Source organism: Trematomus bernacchii, unplaced genomic scaffold (assembly GCF_902827165.1).
Source record: "Trematomus bernacchii unplaced genomic scaffold, fTreBer1.1, whole genome shotgun sequence".
Classification (NCBI taxonomy): Eukaryota; Metazoa; Chordata; class Actinopteri; order Perciformes; family Nototheniidae; genus Trematomus; species Trematomus bernacchii.
The window spans coordinates 47,451-70,296 of NW_022987659.1; positions in this window are offsets into that span (position 1 = coordinate 47,451).

The following is a 22,846-nucleotide window of genomic DNA, read 5'->3' on the forward strand; positions in this document are numbered from 1 at the left end:
TGCCCCCTAACACAGTTTTATGGGGAATGGAAGCGCAGCTGTGTACTGACAGAGTGGATGGACAGGACACTGATTTAATAATGAATCTTGCATTACTAATAACTCTAAAGAAGGAAACAATTTACAATGTGGGATAAGGTGAATACTTATCCAAAGTGTGTGTGTGTGTGTTTGTGTGTGTGTGTGTGTGTGTGTGTGTGTGTGTGTGTGTGTGTGTGTGTGTGTGTGTGAATGTGCGTGTGTGTGTGTGTGTGTGTGTGTGTGTGTGTGTGTGTGTGTGTGTGTGTGTGAATGTGTGTGTGTGTGTGTGTGTGGGTGTGTGTGTGTGTGTGTGTGTGGGTGTGTGTGTGTGTTGTACATTCCTGCTTTTTTTACTTCTTGCACCACAATTATTTCTTCTTCCAATGAAACTGTCACCCTGTCAGGGTGTGTGACTTCCACAGAACTGATCAAAACACTCACACCCATAAACACACATGATGCCAGGACTCATTTGGCTTTGGTGACTGTTTCAGCATGAATTCAGTGTCATTTTCCTTGGAATATGACTCCTCCCAGTTAATGATTGCACAATGACCCACAGCATCTCTGTTCTCTATAGAGTGAGTGTAGCGTGCAATACTGTGTTTCACCACACATTAATTAAGAGGGGCGCTGTTTCAGTCTTTGTAAAATACTCACTGACCACAGCGGAGAGATGTTTTTTAATACAAATAAAAAATATAAAGAAATACCCAGCCTCCAGGAGAAAACCCCACAGGAGGCTGAGCAGAATCTCCCCTGTGCTTCTCTAGAAGTTGTCTTTATGGGTGAAGTTAATTAGCTTAAAATTACCATACTGCTCATAACTTATATAAGGTGTGTATTAATGGGTTTAACTAGAAGATGATAGATGATTTAATTGAATCTAATCTGGCATAATATGATTAGTCAACATCAGGATGAATTTGTATTTTTCTTATAATTACAGGAAGCGGGAATGAGCAGCAGGAGTCTGTTAAAGTCCTAGCAATTTCATTTAAGAATGGAAAGGAAATTCAAAGAAAAATCTACAGTGTCCAAAGCACAAACCATCTCCTGGAACATAACATGTGTAACGAGTGTTTTAAAGCGGTTTTGTTAAATATTGAGAGTGTTATTGTTACGTTTGATCAACTTGGGCTGATGTGTGTGATAGCGATTGTGTATGCACACAGTTATATGTTGTCTTTATATTTTAGTTAAATAATTCTGTGAGGGTTTTGCTATCTTGTCAAGGATATTGTGGAAATTAAGGAGTCTCATGATTGAAATACAGTGTTAAAAGACAAGTGTATGTACTCTTACAAGAGTATGTGTACTATTGAAAGGTGTTGCATTTTTTGACTCACTCGAGTAAAGTACCGGCAAGTGAAACCTAACTTTGACTCTTGTCATAATTCTCCCCTTTTATCAGGGGCGTAACACTAGCATTTGGCTAGCAATTGTTTTTCAGTGTTGCTGCAAACCAAATGTACACCCTTTGATCAGACTTACAACACAACATATAAGAAAATAAGAAATAGCTGGCTCTATGCCTTACACAGATAGTGCTGACACAATAGCTGAATACATTTAGATTACTTTGTTTATACATTCAGAAAGAGGCAAAGGAATGATCCCATTCAAATATCATTAGCTCTGATGGTACTCTATGTAAAACAGCATGGTGTTGACATTCAATGATCCATCCCTCTATTAAAGTCGATGCTGGACGGGATTAAAATGAACTGTGAGCTAAAACTGCTGCTCAGTCAAATCAGATAGTATAATGTGACCCAGAACACCTGTGTGTCCTCGCTGTCTTCAGGTGTGTTCAAGCTGTTTAAAAAGACAATAGAGCATTGCTGAGTCAATATCACTATAAAGTAACTTTGGTGTCCCCATCAGAATCACTCAGTTATCATAAAAATGTAGCAAAAATAATTAAACTCTGAGGTCTTATTATAAATGGCCAAACATTTACACACATATCAGTACAATGATAAGTCTCTTGAAATGTGTTTCCTTCATTTTATACCGTATTTTTTCATTGGATGTACGTGATGTTGGCATGTCCCACACACTGCTCTGCTAACCACAGTGTGTGTAATAAGTGGTTAAATGATACTACATTTTAAAAATAATTATATGGTTTAATTGTCCACAACGAGTTATTTGATAAAAACAAGTCATTTTGATCATGTATATTCTATTTTCATAATAACATTGAACATTTTGCATGTGTCCCTGACATTTGCTGTCCACCCTGTCATTATGATGTAACTGCCCCTATAATAAACCCTCTGATGTTTTCAGTTACATTACTACCACCATTTTGTCTTTCCCAATGGAGGCTGAGACATTGGCTAGTTGCAGAATAAGTATTTAAACGTATATTTGGTCATTTTGATCATATTATGTGTGTAGTTGGAAGTTGTCAAGCTTAACATGTCCACTCTGTCATTGTGAAATGTTTAGATTAATAGAAAAACCTTTCAGAAATGTGAAATATATTTGTTAAACAGTACACAGTCACCTTGCTAAGAAGAAGAAGAAGAAGATACACTTTATTAATCCCTTACAGGGAAATTTCTTTCCCCACTCTGTTGTGTTTACACACATTACACACACAGGGGAGGATATACATGCACAAACACAGAGGATATACATGCACACACACACAACCACATGCAGATAGGAGAGGTGGCAGAGCAGAGAGGCTGCCAGGTACCCGGCACCAAGGGAGCAGTTTCGAGGTTAGGTGCCTTGCTCAAGGGCACCTCGGCAGTGGCCTTGGAGGTGAACTGGCACCTCTCCAGCTACCAGCTCACTCCAACTTTTTTTGGTCCGATCGGGACGTGAACCGGCGACCCTTCGGTTCCAAGACCAAGTACCTACAGACTAAGCCACTGCCGCCCCTGAATCTGAATCATGTTGCTAACTGAAGGTCCACCATGTGCTCATTAAATGCTAATATTAGCCAAAAATGTCCACCTTGTCATTGTCCACCCTGTCAGCAAGTTCCATGACAGGATGGACATGGTCCGTGACAGGAAGGACATAAGGACCATAATTGTATTATCATCTAAATACTTTTTCCATTAACTGAAATATATCGTTGAGAAAGGGACTAAATAGCGTTCTGAAAATGTACATTTCATAATCATTATGTAATTACAATGTATTTACTCTACTTTGAATTTGTCCATGACAGGGTGGATACATTTAGCTGTTTGCATGTACATTGTCTGCCAGCAATTAATTTATAAAAAGTGTGGGAGCTTTACCAACATCCATTTCCAGCATAATATATACTTAATACAATGAATATGAAGTTCAATGGAAAATCTCAGCTTTTTTTGGGGGAAATTGGGAAGTCTCAAATGCACCGTATGGTGATATTGACTCGAGGACCAAGATAATAAAACAATTCGTACACAAGGAGTATAAAACTAGCAGAGATGGGGTCGTTACTAAAAAAAAGTAATATATTACATATTACATATTACTTTTAAAAAGATTAATATATTACACTACTTCGTTACTCTCTACATAAAGTAACTCGTTACTTTACTCGTTACTTTACTCGCAGGGCCGGCCCGCCCCTCCCTACAGGCAGATCACGCAGACTGCTAAAGTTTCAAATGTTCTCTTTAGTTCAGTTTCCATTGTCGCATAAGACTGATCCAGATAGCTCTGACTATGGCTGTCCTCTGTCTCCTGCTATCTGTATTTTGCGCAGTATATCTCTATCATTCACTGTCAGCAGACACATAAGTGTTCAACAAGGTCTTATTTTCTTGCTGTAATACCTTTTTTGTATTTCACAAACATTGTAATCAATAATTTTCAGAACTCTGTGCACATTTTATTTGAACTTGTTTTAGATGTCATTGTTGTTTTCAAAATGTAACTCCTGATGGTTGAATTTGTCAGGATTATATTCTAGCTCAGCTGAAAAGTCAGATTTATTCAGTTAACTACAATTGTGATTACTCATGATGTGTCTTTCTTTAATGCAGTAACCCACAATGAGCACCTACATCTCAGAGCTTGATGTGTCCCTGAATGCAGCTGAGGAGCAAATGCTCCAATCAGATGGCTTCAACAAAATCAATGTCAATCTGAACAAAGGAGCAGGAGGAAATGCCATCTATCTTTGGTACAAACGGGGATCAGAATAGCCTTATAAAAAAAAAACACTCTGGTAACGAGAGTCATGTATCTGAACCATAATGCCCTAAGTCAGTGGTTCTCAAACTTTTTCTGTCAGGCCCCCCCTTTGGAGAAAAAAAAAAGTCGGGCCCCCCCAACACAAGTCAGGCTCAGTGGCGGCGCCAAAGATTTATTTTGGGGGTGCTGTGGGGTAGCTTGACGTTTCATAGAGGGTGCTCAAACATTTAGGGTTTCCCATTAATGTACCGGGCGCTACAGTTGAATTTTCTACTGCAACACTCCCCACGCATATACACAATGTACCCGCGACTGTTATAATGAAGGCTCGATAATCAGCTCACGGCATATAGGTGTAAGCAAGGGTAAAGTGGTATTTTTATAGGTGGTGTGTGGACTTCACATAGGGGGATCCGGGGGCAAGCTCCCCAGGGAAGATTTATTTTTAAATATTGAAGTTAAAAGCATCAATCTAGTGCACTTTGAGAGCAAAATGAAGAGATCTATGGATACCTCTCTCAGCACCCATATGAAACAGAACTGTAATCAGATTTACTTTTTCTTTATGGATATTTTACAAATCACCCTTTTAAACTTTATTCTTTTTTTACTGTCATATAGTATTTCAAACCTGTTTTTCATTTATTCTCTTATTTTTTTATAACTATAATGATCATATAAAGGTGTTTTGTTTACATTAATGGTGACCAAACCGTTTGAGACCCACTGAGATAACTTAGACTAAAGTGAACTATCTAAACACTGAGAGAGTCCTTTAGTTCACTGAGTCTCTCAGTCTGACAGGAGAGGACTCTCCTCCACTTTGTTGTTGAAAAAACTCCTTATATCCGTTAGCGTAGCTCACTAGCACCAGAAGCTAACAACAACGATCTCCGGTACCGGTGCGCTCTCTCTCTCGCTCACTCACGCACGCACACAAAATGGCTCGTTCCACACACACAGAGCCGAGCTTTAATGAAACACAGAGACCCAGACGTAATTGTACTGTACTGTATCATATTATTTTCGAATCAATAATTTTTCAAACTATGATTTCTTTTTTTTTAAATCTTTTTTTTTCTTCTTTTTTATAACAATTTTTCCTCCTGGTCTCTCGCGCCCCCCCTGTCATGCCTCTGCTCTCTTAAAGCGACGGCTGTTTTGGTTCCCAACCGCCCCCTCGTGTTACCACAGTCTACCACGGAGCCTCAGTTTCGCAGCTGCGAGGCTCTGGTGCTCGCAGCTCAAGCGTGTGCTCCACTAGCACCGCGCACGTTCCGTGTTGTCCTGTAGCAGGCACCGCCGATGTCGGGGAAACGATCTTCAATACTCCGAAAAGAATCCCACCAGACTCCTTTGCCCCTCCAACAGAGGGATGTCCTTGTCCTTTTTCCTTTTCGTTATTTCAAGCGATAAAAACTCTCGATCTTCTCTCAAATTATTAATATTTTTGGACGCCCTCGGCTCGAGTTCAGGGTGTCCCGAGCTGAATAAGGGCGTCAAATGACGGCAAGACGCCCCCCCTGGCGGAAACGCTGCTTCCAAGTGTTTAAAGCAGATTTCATGCTTTAATTTCATGGCTCAGTGGGGGGGAGCAGACCCATGTGAGACAGTATCAACGGCTGTAATGTTGGTGTGCCTCCTGACTCTTTGGAGGAGGAGCGGCAGTTTGAGGAGTGTCATTCTCATGGGAGCAGGAAATGGTGTCCATTCAGACCAGACCATTAATGTCATGTAGAGCAGCCATAGCATCTCTGTGACTGCACTCAGCCGGACTGCAGCAGGGCAGAACTGGGTGACTTTTAGTGAAGCCGTCCAAGGCCATAGACAAAATGGAACCACGTACTAACAAAAGGGACACAAGGTCATCAATGTCTCTCTTTACCTTTGGCCTAATTGTAAAACAAATTAGTGGAAAAAATGTGGAACACTAATCCATCATCATGTGACATTTAGAGTTAATTTAAAGAATTACTTATGGGTTGAAGACAAATTAGAACTAAAGTCAGTCAAAATTGGACGTGCACGCATCAGAATCTAATCAATAGACCATTTTCCCAGCTCTGTAATGAAAAGGATATCAAGATTAGGTACATCACAGGAGTGTAAAACACCCACACATGCACACTTATCTTATTCTAGTAGAGATTAGAGGACAGGTCTAATGTTGTGAATAAAATGATCAAGTCAAAGTTATTTCATTTATTTTATCTTATGTACCACATTTAATTTAATAATTAATCTCGAATTACTAATAACTTTAAAGAAGGCTACAATTTACAATGTGGTTTAAGGTGAATACTGATGTGTGTGTGTGTGTGTGTGTGTGTGTGTGTGTGTGTGTGTGTGTGTGTGTGTGTGTGTGTGTGTGTGTGTGTGTGTGTGTGTGTGTACAGCTTGTCTGCACAAGGTTAAAACTTGTTGGGACAGCAGTGAGAATGTGAGGCGCCTGTTATGAGAAACTATTTGTTGCCTAGACTGAATTCGAAGGAAGCTCGACTGGAGAATTTAAAATAAATCAAAACAAATGTACATTAATTAAATACATTTGACATTTAGCTTGAGCTGGCTTTAATTCTTTCTTCATGGTATTCAAATTGGGCTCAAGTAGAACCTTTACCCATGTATTTAGCTTGTTCTGAAAGAATAATCAACATTGTGCATAACAAGATAAAGCACTATAACACCTCAGCTGACGCCAACAGGCAGGAATAGGGAGACAAAGCACTGAGTGCACAGCAGCCCAAGGTTGCAGGCTACTCTGAAAAATATAAATCATATACTGGTTTGTTTAACACCTTTATGTTTACCACATCATTCCATATGATGTTCTTTCATAGTTTTGATGTCTTCGGTATTAATCTACAATGTACAAAACTATCTAAATAATTAAAAACCTTTGAATGAGAAGGTGTGTCCAAACGTTTGACTGGTACTGTATGTGATCAAAGGTTTTCAAATGCTGCAGCAACTGTCATGGGGGGGCAGTGTGTGTGTGTGTGTGTGTGTGTGTGTGTGTGTGTGTGTGTGTGTGTGTGTGTGTGTGTGTGTGTTTGTGTGTGTGTGTGTGTGTGTGTGTGTGTGTGTGTGTGTGTTGTACATTCCTGCTTTTTTTACTTCTTGCACCACAATTCTTTCTTCTTCCAATGAAACTGTCACCCTGTCAGGGTGTGTGACTTCCAAAGCACTGATCAAAACACTCACACCCATAAACACACATGATGCCAGGACTAATTTGGCTTTGGTGACTGTTTCAGCATGAATTCAGTAGGAATCTGTTAAAGTCCTAGCAATTTCATTTAAGAATGGAAAGGAAATTAAAAGAAAAATCTACATTGTCCAAAGCACAAACCATCTCCTGGAACATAACATGTGCATTTGGATGTGTCCTTGATAGGATTTTAAAATACAACACAGACTTCCAAGAGTTTATAGATATTGATAGAAGTGAGAACATAAGTAACTTTGACTGATTCCAAGTGCACTTTTCTGAAGCACCGGATCTTCAGCCTGTCCTAAGAGAAGTCTGTCAAACTCAGGAATACATTTAAATGCTTGTTAAATTGTGTTTAAAAAAATCACAAAGGCCAGAACTTTACTTTGTGCTGTGCTTGCTCTTATTGTTTTGTTCAGCCTACACAAGAACCAGTTCTTCTGAATGGCCTAACTGATCTACTTAAGAAGAAAATTCCAGAAGTATTTGATGAACTGCAAACTATTGGGATTCTTACCGAGAAGACCAGGACAAAATAATCCGGCTCGGAGCACAGATGGCGGCAGCGGCCAATAATCTGGGTGTGTTTGGCGTGTTGCTGATTACTCCTCAGCAGGACGCCCCCGCCTCCCCGTCTCAGTACCGGAGCGATTATTTGGACCGCAGCATTGGACAGATGAACAATCTGATCCATGGTGTAGCCGCCGCAGTGTAAAAACTCAGATTAGGGCATTTCACCGTCTGGGTGAAGACGGCATTATGACGGAGCGCACGCTCCCGCCAGAGCGTGCCGCAGTGCGTTCAAGGACCTCAGTAGAAAATCGGCCCTTTCTGTGTCAGCCCCCCATGGGCCAAACTTCCTTTTATGGAGGCTTTGGTGGCGGAGTGGGCCACCAGGGAGTACCACAGCTTCTTAGCTGTGGCTCCACAGCTGATTGCATGCCCCCTAACACAGTTTTATGGGGAATGGAAGCGCAGCTGTGTACTGACAGAGTGGATGGACAGGACACTGATTTAATAATGAATCTTGCATTACTAATAACTCTAAAGAAGGAAACAATTTACAATGTGGGATAAGGTGAATACTTATCCAAAGTGTGTGTGTGTGTGTTTGTGTGTGTGTGTGTGTGTGCGTGTGTGTGTGTGTGTGTGTGTGTGTGTGTGTGTGTGTGAATGTGTGTGTGTGTGTGTGTGTGTGTGTGAGAATGTGTGTGTGTGTGTGTGTGTGGGTGTGTGTGTGTGTGAATGTGTGTGTGTGTGTGTGGGTGTGTGTGTGTGTGAATGTGTGTGTGTGTGTGTGGGTGTGTGTGTGTGTGGGTGTGTGTGTGGGTGTGTGTGTGTGTTGTACATTCCTGCTTTTTTTACTTCTTGCACCACAATTATTTCTTCTTCCAATGAAACTGTCACCCTGTCAGGGTGTGTGACTTCCACAGAACTGATCAAAACACTCACACCCATAAACACACATGATGCCAGGACTCATTTGGCTTTGGTGACTGTTTCAGCATGAATTCAGTGTCATTTTCCTTGGAATATGACTCCTCCCAGTTAATGATTGCACAATGACCCACAGCATCTCTGTTCTCTATAGAGTGAGTGTAGCGTGCAATACTGTGTTTCACCACACATTAATTAAGAGGGGCGCTGTTTCAGTCTTTGTAAAATACTCACTGACCACAGCGGAGAGATGTTTTTTAATACAAATAAAAAATATAAAGAAATACCCAGCCTCCAGGAGAAAACCCCACAGGAGGCTGAGCAGAATCTCCCCTGTGCTTCTCTAGAAGTTGTCTTTATGGGTGAAGTTAATTAGCTTAAAATTACCATACTGCTCATAACTTATATAAGGTGTGTATTAATGGGTTTAACTAGAAGATGATAGATGATTTAATTGAATCTAATCTGGCATAATATGATTAGTCAACATCAGGATGAATTTGTATTTTTCTTATAATTACAGGAAGCGGGAATGAGCAGCAGGAGTCTGTTAAAGTCCTAGCAATTTCATTTAAGAATGGAAAGGAAATTCAAAGAAAAATCTACAGTGTCCAAAGCACAAACCATCTCCTGGAACATAACATGTGTAACGAGTGTTTTAAAGCGGTTTTGTTAAATATTGAGAGTGTTATTGTTACGTTTGATCAACTTGGGCTGATGTGTGTGATAGCGATTGTGTATGCACACAGTTATATGTTGTCTTTATATTTTAGTTAAATAATTCTGTGAGGGTTTTGCTATCTTGTCAAGGATATTGTGGAAATTAAGGAGTCTCATGATTGAAATACAGTGTTAAAAGACAAGTGTATGTACTCTTACAAGAGTATGTGTACTATTGAAAGGTGTTGCATTTTTTGACTCACTCGAGTAAAGTACCGGCAAGTGAAACCTAACTTTGACTCTTGTCATAATTCTCCCCTTTTATCAGGGGCGTAACACTAGCATTTGGCTAGCAATTGTTTTTCAGTGTTGCTGCAAACCAAATGTACACCCTTTGATCAGACTTACAACACAACATATAAGAAAATAAGAAATAGCTGGCTCTATGCCTTACACAGATAGTGCTGACACAATAGCTGAATACATTTAGATTACTTTGTTTATACATTCAGAAAGAGGCAAAGGAATGATCCCATTCAAATATCATTAGCTCTGATGGTACTCTATGTAAAACAGCATGGTGTTGACATTCAATGATCCATCCCTCTATTAAAGTCGATGCTGGACGGGATTAAAATGAACTGTGAGCTAAAACTGCTGCTCAGTCAAATCAGATAGTATAATGTGACCCAGAACACCTGTGTGTCCTCGCTGTCTTCAGGTGTGTTCAAGCTGTTTAAAAAGACAATAGAGCATTGCTGAGTCAATATCACTATAAAGTAACTTTGGTGTCCCCATCAGAATCACTCAGTTATCATAAAAATGTAGCAAAAATAATTAAACTCTGAGGTCTTATTATAAATGGCCAAACATTTACACACATATCAGTACAATGATAAGTCTCTTGAAATGTGTTTCCTTCATTTTATACCGTATTTTTTCATTGGATGTACGTGATGTTGGCATGTCCCACACACTGCTCTGCTAACCACAGTGTGTGTAATAAGTGGTTAAATGATACTACATTTTAAAAATAATTATATGGTTTAATTGTCCACAACGAGTTATTTGATAAAAACAAGTCATTTTGATCATGTATATTCTATTTTCATAATAACATTGAACATTTTGCATGTGTCCCTGACATTTGCTGTCCACCCTGTCATTATGATGTAACTGCCCCTATAATAAACCCTCTGATGTTTTCAGTTACATTACTACCACCATTTTGTCTTTCCCAATGGAGGCTGAGACATTGGCTAGTTGCAGAATAAGTATTTAAACGTATATTTGGTCATTTTGATCATATTATGTGTGTAGTTGGAAGTTGTCAAGCTTAACATGTCCACTCTGTCATTGTGAAATGTTTAGATTAATAGAAAAACCTTTCAGAAATGTGAAATATATTTGTTAAACAGTACACAGTCACCTTGCTAAGAAGAAGAAGAAGAAGATACACTTTATTAATCCCTTACAGGGAAATTTCTTTCCCCACTCTGTTGTGTTTACACACATTACACACACAGGGGAGGATATACATGCACAAACACAGAGGATATACATGCACACACACACAACCACATGCAGATAGGAGAGGTGGCAGAGCAGAGAGGCTGCCAGGTACCCGGCGCCAAGGGAGCAGTTTCGAGGTTAGGTGCCTTGCTCAAGGGCACCTCGGCAGTGGCCTTGGAGGTGAACTGGCACCTCTCCAGCTACCAGCTCACTCCAACTTTTTTTGGTCCGATCGGGACGTGAACCGGCGACCCTTCGGTTCCAAGACCAAGTCCCTACAGACTAAGCCACTGCCGCCCCTGCAGGTGCTTGTTGAGGTTTGACGTGGTGTTTGCAGCAGTGGATAACAGCTTCTGGCCTGGACACAGTTTGCACCACACCGTAACATTCCTGTCTATTCTTCGGACGAACTCAAAATAATGGGCATACCTCCACCCCTCGAAAGTTATCGCTGACTCAGCCATGTTTATGCAGCACTGCACGTGGAGATGTGGACGCGCAAATCGCGCAGATTACGTACATAATCCTGCGGCGGAAACCCCTCTTGTCAGTGTGATTATGACTGATTTTATAAAAGTAACGAAGTAACGTGTGTCGGGGCAATGTTAGTAACTGTAGTGTGATTACTGAATTATAAAAGTAACGCGTTACACTACTCCGTTACCGACAAAAGTACTTTGTAACGCGTTACACCCAACTCTGAAAACTAGTTTCTACATTTTAAAGTTGCATAACGTTTCACAATTCTTAAGTAATAGCCACGGATAGGTCTACATACTACATTACCCATAAGCCTCAGCTGAATCATATACTAGCAAAACCAAATGGATTAAAATTTCTACTCATACCTCAAAAAATGAAAACATGATATGACATTTCTGTTGGTTTCATGTAAACAAGTTTTTTATATGCAACAACAAATAAAATGTGCATAAAAACAGATACATAGGGAAAATATACTTTTACTACAACATGCGGTAACTACTCCATAAAAGGTTAAAATCTAAAATCTATGAAATCTTTGAATCTCAATCTGCCTCAGTGTTTGCAGCCTGGTAGTTTCCCCGCTCTCTGTAGAAACAGCAGAGGTAACACCAGACTGCTGGGCACAGTGAACCAGTATGCAGACCACATCATTAATTTGAAATCACATTTAGCCAGCAATGTTGAATTATAAAAGGAGCTTATAACCAGGATGCTCAATAACCTCGAAGACAAAGCAGCCGTTATGGCCATCATGGTGTGAAGAGCCCTCTGCTTTGATTGGTCAACCCGCTCCCTTTTCCCGCCCCCTTCCCCCGGCCCTGGGCGAATCAGAACAAAGAGAACTGAAATGCTGCAGAAAAAGGCGACAATCAATGAGATGGCAAAAAACATTAATGCAATAACCAATTGGAACAAAGGAATAGATTGGAAACTTGCTGCAAAGAAGCAAATACACCAAACACACCCAATGCTGATGTTTCTGATCCTGACCCCGCCCCCCTGCCTCAGCCTCAGGTAGATGACGGGGTGAACAACAGCCAGGTAGCGCTCCACACAGGTGAGCACGTGAAACAGAGTCTGTCCAGGTGAGATGGCAGAAAATACATATGTCCCCACCTGACCTGTAACTGGATCATGTGTGTAGAGGCTGTGACAGTAGAAGGTAATCCCCACAACTCCGATTAACTCCAGGGTGACCATGTGAAAGGTGAAGACGTCGGTGTGGCTCATTGTTGCTGCAGAGCCTCGTTTCCTCCATCGTTGGAAGCCAATGTAGAGGACGAGGATGAAGAGAGGGACGAGGAGGATGTAGACGATGTAGAGTGCTGTGAAGACGAACGTTTCGTCTTGGCAATCAAGAAGATGGACGGAGGAATTGGCGGAGGAATTGGCGGAGGAATTGGCCGACATGTCCATTTGTTTGGAGGACTTTACTGAGAAAGAAGAATAATGAAAGTTAATGAAACACATTTCAGCATTCTCCCATTTACAAAGAGGGGTTCAGAATGTTGCCCATGGAAACTTTACCATGTTCTATTAAAGAGCAACTGTACCAAATATAGCTTGAACATGACCCCTTAGAAGAAAATGTGGGCCGCCCAATCAGCCTTGGTTGTAAATGTAAACGATGGATGAAATGACTCAAGGTATTCCATAAAGAGCATGCCTTATTGACTGAGAAGGCCAAAATATGTTGTACTTCCTACACCGTCATTTAACGTAATGGTGATTAAGTCTAAGGCAAGAAAGAAGCAAACCCTACATGCCTCTAAAATCTGATATTTCTTGCAGTTTATCTTGGAGGATTTGCAGTCCAGCTGCGCTTCCAACAGCCAAACGTGCATCCCAAATGTGCCCCTATAGTGCCGAGTATGCTAAGGAGGTGGAGATATTTTTAGCAGACTCAGATATTCAACCTACAAGATAAACCCAAAAAGAAAAACCAAGATTATCCGGGCTGCGAGGGCAGGGAACAAAAAGTGAATCTTTGAGTGACCTAAGTTCGGCTTTAATGTTGAAAGGTAAAATTGGTAACGGTGAAGCTGTAATACTGGTTTGGACTATGAAGCATCCTTCATTTAGGTCAATGTGTCATGCACTGAGGAATCTATTGTTTCAATTAACTACATTTACCCATTTCAAATCAAGAGATGCACACAAAGGACGCTAAATCTTCTCCTAAACATGATCAGAAAATGTATTTACAGTTCTGACAGATCAATAACTTTCCATTTGACTGTCAACTTTGAACACAAGCTGTGCTAATGCATATTTAATACATTCTTGTATTACCTTTTTCGGTACCACTTTACAATAAGACTACCCTTATAAAGGATTCATAAAGGGTTTATAATTAGGTTATTAATTAGGTTATAAACACTTTATTAATCATTAAGAACCTTTTATAAACCAGTTCTAACATAGTTTTCATACGTCAACACAGGCTCACTATTTGGCAAGATGACTAAGCATTATATTGGCTACTTAGCGAGAATCAACTCAGTGAGCAACAGATACCAAGGATGCTGGCTGATGAAGAAGACGAAGTTAGCTAAGTAGCCAATATAAGGCTTAGCAGTACAGATACATGTGGGCTCACTATTTGGCAAGCAGCCGGTCACAGTTGCCCTGTTTATCTCATGTCTTATAAAAGCTTATTAATGATTTGTAAAGTGTTCACAACCTAATTAATAAATGAATTACAAACTATTCGTAAACCCTTTATAAGGGTAGTCTTATTGTAAAGTGGTACCCATTTTTCTATAATGTGACTCTGTCTTGTACCTTTTCCTGCACTTTTAACCAGAGGCGAGCCGTGAGCTTTATACCTAGGCCCTCTGACCCCCACCAATTCCCTCGAAAAAAAGAAAAAAAAATAGTTATTACGTCACAGCGTATACTTCAGCGGAATATCAAAACAACGGCCCAGGGTGCAAAACGCATCAATGACAGCGACCCTCTCGCCACTGCTTTTAACTCAGTACAATATGCTAAAACTAACAATATTAAGCAGGTTTCCCATTGCTATCACTGCAAATGTAAATACAAAACGTAATAAAATAATGTTTTAAAAGAAGACCAACCTTTTTTTTTCTGATCGTCGTTCTCCTGCATCTACGGAGACAATGACTACCTTTCAATGCTTTGTTGTCCAGATATATGCTTATGGATGTCTGTGTGCGTGTGCGTGTGTGTGTGTGTGTGTGTGTGTGTGTGTGTGTGTGTGTGTGTGTGTGTGTGTGTGTGTGTGTGTGCGCGTGTGTGTGTGTGTGTGTGAGTGCGTGTGTGTGTGTGTGTGTGTGTGCGTGTGTGTGTGTGTGTGTGTGTGTGTGTGTGTGTGTGTGTGTGTGTGTGTGTGTGTGTTCATTGTATAATTTGTCAGGCAGCAGCAAAGGTTTGCACAGTGGCGGCCGGTGGTCTTTTTTTTTGGTGGGGCTCTTGACGTACCGTAAGTGACCTACCCGGGGGGTCCGGGGGGTTTCCCCCCGCAAATTTTTTTCGAGAAATGACCCCTTAAATGATGACTTCTGGTGATGTTAGAGGGGGGGGGAAAGGAGAAATCGAGGCTTAAAAATATGAGAAGACTGATCAATACCTCCATAATCTTCAGTGTGGAAAATATTATTTATCAACCTGAACATCTACTACTTTACCAGGAATTTGTGTTCTCAGAACTGGTCTGTTTTTTTCTTTCTTAAAACTGTTCATGTTTTATGAACCAACACCTTCACCAAGTAGCTTTACAGTGAACTGCATGTGAGATATAAAATTAATAGCATCTTTTCAGTAGCATTAATTATAAATATTTAAGTGGTTCAATACAAGTCACTACAGCATTTCAAACTGAACTGTGAATAAATGCAATTTAAAAAAAATAACCACAGCACAAAATGTCATAAATTGTGTTTTTTCTTTGTTTCTCTGAGGATTATTTACAAACAGGCTTATTTACATATAGCAATAACTCAGAAATGAAAAAGCTACATCGTCTAACACGAACAACCACTTAGCATAATGATAATATATGTGTTATGTACAATGTAACTGGCAAGGCTAGAGCAAGAAAGAACATAAAGTTTGCAAAAGGTTTAAATAACTTCAAGTATCTGTCTTCAGATTACGTGGAGGTTTTAGTCCGATGGGAAGCAGATTTTAAGCGACACCGAAGATAAACCAAAAATGTGGTGGAGCTGCAAACCGTGTAGTGTTGCTGGGACAGAACAGGAGCTATAACCTTTGGAAAATACATCACAGACAATGCAACAAACGTGGAGACAGAACAATCACTTCTGTGATAAATGCCCACTTATTAATAAACTTCTAACAACCATGGGAAACCTCCTCTCTACATATAAAGTGATATCCAAGCATGGGAAACAAAAGACAGCATTTACCTGTTTGCATCCAGCTAGCCAAGCCTTTTTTGTGTACCAGCTACTTGCGAAGCCTCGTGTATACGTTTTGTCTTTTTCACGAGATTGCTGCGATATATTCAAATCGGGTTGGTCCGGTCCAAGGTCTTTAAGCAACAATTTATCTGCCAAACTTCTCCTTTCGAAAGGATTGGAGATTAGCTCTTGAACAGAATTAGGCGGGGACCGAGGTCCGGAGACTCCACCTGCACACGAAGCCATCCTCATCAACTACTGCGTCAACCGGATACGAGTCACTGTCCAAACTACTCACAGACTGCACTGGGCGCTGACATTGGCGCCCGGTGACCGTCATCTTTGACGACGCTGATTGGCTGAAATTATATTTTCGCGGCATAGTTTACACGTTACAGATAGCAACAGTCAGCTGCTAGTGGCTGCTGCTGCACTGGTTGAAGGCTCCTCTCTTAGCGCCCAGACGAGAGAAGGTGCATGGGCAAGGCCAGGCAGGAAACATGTGACTTATCAGTAACTTTAGACATCGTAACACAATTTTAAACGAGATTTCATTGTAGATTATACATTTTACTGATACCAATTATATAATATTTACCTTGTTCATTAAAAATAAAAATAAAAATATATATATTTTTTTAAACATATTTTTTTTTTTTTATTTTAATTTTAATTTTTTTATTTATTTTTTTTTTTCAATATGGGAAGAGGTGGGGCGGCGCCCCTAGCGCCCCTATGGACCGGCCGCCACTGGGTTTGCATATATCATAACACACGTTGATTTGATTCTGCCGATCAATCAAGGTAGGCAAATGTTCTTAATGGCGTTATAGTTTTCCACAAGTCAGGTCAGTTGTTTTTAAAGGGACACTTCAACATTTTTGCAAACAAACACATCTAAATCTAGCTAACTAAAAAGGTTTATCTTCAATGTTTCAATGTACAAAAACCAAAGTGTCAATCGTCAGACGTTGACTTAGTAACCTCCACGGGTCTCTGATAGATTTTATTTGGAATAGACGATGAATAACATGTTTATTTGTGAGGTTTCCAGGTGCTAAAAGATGGATTTTTATATATTTGTACAGACCCACGCCTATTTCCTGTTTCCGTTTTGAATGCTAAGCTAAGCTAACCAGCTAAAGTTCTCACCATTCAATGTTTATCATAGCTTCTGCTACTATATTCTTTACCCACTGGAAACATGCCTTAAAACTATACTTCTAACTATGTTTTTGGGAAGCATTGGCTCAATTTTGGCGATATTTCTGATTTGTATAAAAACACATCATGGCTCTTTATAGTTTAAAGTTGAGGTAAGGCATTTGATACTTACAACTGGGCATAAGTAAAGTAGTCAGAGTGTTGAAATTACCACTAGCATAGCGTGAGACAACACATCGTGATCTCCAGATTCTACACCAAGCAACAATATGTGTCCAATACTTTGCTTTATGAAAAATATCTTAAAAACATATACCTCCCAATTGTTAGCACGATTAATGCCAAACAAAAAAAAGTGGGAATTTGACGCTTACCATGTGCCTGTTATTGTTGATTTTAATTTACAATTTACAATGTAGACGTTTTGGGAATTGTCTCATTTGCTGACTTACTATCTATTGGAATAAAAATCATGTGTTTAGCGTAGCTTAGCATCACACGAAGCATGTGTTAACCACAGGCTACCATTTGGCTAGCAAATGTTTTTCAGTGTTGCTGCAAACCAAATGTACACCCTTTGATCAGATTTACAACACAATGAATTATACACGCTTCCTTTTTGGGGGTTTATTTTCCAACATATAAGAAATAGCTGGCTCTATGCCTTACACATATAGTGCTAACACGTGATTCAAGATGGCGCCTGTGTCGGCACGCCGCTCCCTCAGCTCTCTACCTTTAGCTATCCTGTTTTTGTTTTATGTTTGTCAGAATGTCTCTGCTCTGCTCGTTTATGATCGTCAAGCTCTCCTCCACCTCAGACCCTCACTGGAGTTGATATTGCTGCCCAAACCTACATCTGGCAACCATAAATCGTCCCCCCCCCCTCTACTGTCGAATATTCCCACCTACCTGCGCCGGTTGCCCTGCATCCTGCCTCGCCGAAAGCGCTTTAGACGACGGGGAAAGCGTGGTGTTGCACTGGTCCATCTGAAGGCATACCTGACGGCTTCTTCTGGGACTTATCCACGCCTCGGATGTCATGGTCCTCCCGCTGCACGCCCTGTGAGGGATCGGTGGATTCGCCCTGTTTTTCCGGAGCTGCAGACTCTGCTGTGCCCGCTGGCAGCTCCTCCTGCCCGACTGACTGCTCCCGGCCCGCGCAGCGTTCAACACGCACATCTTCGTCAGCTGAGACGCACTACACCTTCGGCAAGCCCGGAGAGAAAACTTTGCATGGCTTTGCTAAATGCTAGGTCGATAGCAAACAAAACGTTCCTGCTAAACGACTTCTTCACCTCTCGTGAACTGGATTTTATGTTCCTGACGGAGACCTGGGTCCACGCTGGCGAGTATACACCGTTCTCTGAACTTCTTCCTCCTGACTGTACATTCTTCAGCTCCCCCCGTGCCACCGGCCATGGTGGGGGCATAGCATCAGTGTTTAGAGCTAGCCTCCAATGCCGATTGCTTCACCCTGTAACTAGCTATGCTAGCTTTGAGTTGCAGCTTTTTGAACTGAACCCGGCCTCGCCTATACTCTGCGCAGTCGTGTATCGTCCGCCAAAGTGCAATAAGGATTTCATAAATGACTTTTCTGACTTTCTGTCCGAGATCATGGTGAAATATGATCGTGTTTTGATCTCCGGAGACTTCAATGTCCATGTGTGTTACGAGTCCAAACCTCTGGTTAGGGACTTTTTAAATCTCCTTGATTCTTTTGGTCTCGTTCAGTCCGTGGCTGGCCCAACACACGAAAAAGGACACACTTTGGACTTAGTATTATCGTTTGGACTGTCTGTATCTGTGGATGAAATATGTGCAGCAACGCGTATCTCAGACCATTTACCGGTTCTGTTTACAACCTCCATCCCTTCCGCAGGAGTCGAATCACGTGTCCCGGCGCGTCGTCTGCGTTCGATTAACCCCTTGACTGCCTCACAGTTCTCTGATGTTTTTAATGCTTCTCCGATCTGTAAATTAGAGGTGAACTGTGCTTTTAATGCTGATGAGCTTATATCCATGTTTGACTCGACATGCACACTAATACTGGATTCTGTTGCTCCTTTTACGCTTAGACGCACCAAAGTTCTATCAGAGCCGTGGCTCAATGACTGTACTCGTGCTCTCAGACGCGCTTGCAGGCGTGCAGAGAGAAAATGGAAAAAGGATAAACTCCATGTCTCCCTAGAAATCCTTCGTGCTTGCCTTTCCGACTACCAGACGGCAGTCAAAGCAGCCAAAACAGAGCACATTTCTCTGTTAATCTCCAAAAACAGCCATAAACCTCAGGTTCTTTTTAATGTCCTCAACTCTATCATTAATCCCTGTGATGTTTCTTCTATTGTCCCATCGACTACTCTCTGTGATAAGTTTCTTACATTTTTTATTGAAAAAGTATCTGCTCTTAGGCTAGCCCACACTAGTGCTACCCCAGATCCTGCTCCTTTTCTGTGGCCTGCTGTCCTCGACCACTTTGAGCCTGTATCCCTCTCTTCTCTCTCGGATGTAGTCAAGCACCTGCGGCCGACAAACTGCACCTCAGACAGCATTCCCTCTCGCCTTCTCAGAGATGTTTTTGATTCAGTTGGAGCAAGTATTTTATTACTTATAAACACCTCTCTTAGCTCAGGATGTGTCCCAGCTGCCTTCAAACATGCCGTGGTTAAGCCACTACTAAAAAAGAAAAATCTCGACCCCTCCATTCTCGCAAATTTTAGGCCCATCTCCCAGCTACCTTTTTTATCAAAAGCCCTGGAGCGAGTAGTCTACGCTCAGCTGCAGTCTTTTTTAACCATCCATGGAATCCATGAAAAGTTTCAGTCTGGCTTCAAACCCATGCACAGCACTGAAACAGCCCTTTTAAGAGTTTTTAATGATCTGCTCCTAGCCGCCGACTCAGGTAGCCCAGCTGTCCTGGTGCTATTAGACCTGACAGCTGCCTTTGACACTGTGGACCATAGCATCCTGCTGTCACGGCTTGAACAGTCCGCTGGCATCACAGGCTCTGCCCTTGCATGGTTCAGGTCCTACCTGACAGACCATAGCTTCTCGGTACAGCTAGGTGCCTTCTCCTCAGCCATAGCCCCTCTTACCTGTGGGGTTCCCCAAGGCTCGATTCTGGGCCCCATCCTTTTTCTACTGTACATACTGCCCCTAGGTTCAATTCTCACAAAACATAATATTCCCTTCCACTGCTACGCCGACGATGTACAGATCTATCTGCCTCTCAAAGCAAATGTCAAACACTCACTACAGCAGTTGATGGACTGCTTAACAGAAATAAAATCCTGGCTGAGCAAAAACTTTCTCAACCTCAACGAGAGCAAGACTGAGGTCATCTTTTTTGGACCCCAACCTCCAGCCTCTCCGGTTGATATTCTGGGCTCTCTCAAAAAAAACATCCTCCCCTCGGTCATGAACCTTGGAGTGACCTTCACTAGCACTTTTAAATTCGACAAGCAGGTCAGCACCGTAGTCAAATCCTGCTTTTTTTAAATAAGACTATTGGCCAAAACCAAGTCGTATTTATCTTTTAAAGACTTAGAAAGGGTTATTAACGCCTTTGTAACCTCGAGACTGGATTACTGCAACGCTCTTTATGTGGGTATGGACCAGGCCTCAATTAAACGCCTGCAGCTAGTCCAAAACGCAGCTGCACGTTTGCTGACTGGCCACAAAAAGCGTGACCACATCACCCCTATTCTGGCCTCACTACACTGGCTTCCAGTTCGGTTCAGAATTGATTTTAAAATCCTTTTATTTGTTTTTAAAGCACTAAATGGGCTGGCTCCAGCCTATATAGCTGAACTGCTCCAGCACTACACCCCAACAAGAGCTTTAAGGTCTGCTGACCAGCTGCTGCTGGTAGTGCCCAAGACCAGGCTTAAAACCCGAGGGCACCAAGCCTTCGCAGCAGCTGGCCCTAGGCTCTGGAACACTCTGCCCCTCCATGTGAGGTCGGCCCAGACCCTAGGGGTTTTTAAATCTACACTAAAAACACACTTCTTCTCTCTGGCTTTCTAGTTAGAGCGGAGCACGACTCCTGACTTTTCCTTGTGTTTTTTTTATTTTATTTTTTATATATATCTGTTGTAATTTATTGTCTTTTATGGTGATTGTAGTAATGTGTTTTTATTACATGTACAGCACTTTGGCTCGACCAAAAATCGCTTTTAAATGTGCTATATAAATAAAACCTGATTTGATTTGATTTGATTTGATTAACACAATAGCTGAATACATTTAGAGTACTTTGTTTATACATTCAGAAAGAGGCAAAGGAATAATTCCATTCAAATATCATTAGCTCTGATGGTATTGTATGTAAAACCGCTGTGGTGTTGACATTTTTCCCTTTGAAATGTGGGTTTTTCTCCGGAAGTTTTTTCCTTGTACGATGTGAGGGTCTAAGGACAGAGGGTGTCGTTTTCTCATACTGATATTCTGCACAAACTGTGCTGTTGTATTTGCTGTAAAGTGTCTTTACTGTAGGGTATTTTTATTATATGTACAGCACTTTGGCTCGACCAAAAATCGTTTAAAAATGTGCTATATAAATAAAACTTGATTTGATTTGATTGATTTGATTCAATGATCCATCTCTCTATTAAAGGTCCTATGTCATGCTTTTCCGGTTATTAACCGTCCCCTTGTGTGTTATGAAGGTTTGTATGCATGTAAACGGTCTGCAAAGTCACAAACCCTCAAAGTACACCCTGTAGCGAGTAAAACTCTAACACAGAAAATACCTGTCTATGCTGCCCCAAAACGCCTCGTTGGAGATTTCTCTTTTTCCATTGTTTTCTTCCTGGGTACAGTGACGTGCCCATACCCAAATGGACCCATTTGTCCAAATGGACCAATCCGTGGAGCCGTTACGTTCCGCGGACTTCCTCACACACACACACACTCAATCTTTTCTCAGCTGCAGCTCCGCCGATTTCTCCTCCCTGAGACGGCGGGACGCGGCGAGGCTGTGCGTCGGTGTGTGAGCACACACACAAACTCCCAGCCAGGCTGCGGGTGTGTGTTCGGGCTGGTTTCGGGCTGGTTTTCGCTGTGTCTCGCTGTCTCGCAGGCGGCCACTGGGCTCATAGGGAGGGGGGGCAGGAGCTCCAATTAGCCGTTTAGGACAGAGAGTGAATACACATACTATACAGAGATGCTGTATGAGAAACCAATGTGAGTTTGGAAAATTGCACAGTATAAATCTATTTTAGTAGACCTCAACAATGGAATTATGATCAGTAGAAATGGCCATGACATGGGACCTTTAAAGTCGATGCTTGACGGGATTCAAATGAACTGTGAACTAAAACTGCTGCTCAGTCAAATCAGATAGTATAAGGCAGGCATCCTCAAAGTCCGGACTCTGGTCCGGATCCGGACCGAACCACAACTGTCCCTGGACTCTGAGCAAATTATACTTTTCATATGTATTATCTGTATTATCTGTGTTATCTGCGAGACATCACCACAACACAACGAGTCAAAATTCTCCGCTATGTCCACTGCAAACAGCGCTCTGCATGTACTGTTCCACTGTCTGTGTGTGTCTGTCAACGCATTGGTCCAATCACATTAGACATCCCGTCAGCGTTTTTTCTCTCACCAACAGTCTGCGAATCAGAGGCACAGTAGTGCGGGTCTTCGCGGAATGCGGGTGGGAAAAATGCGTGTCTCGTCTCTTTCAACCTGTCTGACTCAGAGCGAGAGTTTTAAAAAAAAAATCAGAGCGAGAGTTAACAGCTCATCTAGTTGCATCTGTACTGTAGCTAGTAGCCTAGTTTCACCTACCCAGCTGCCACCC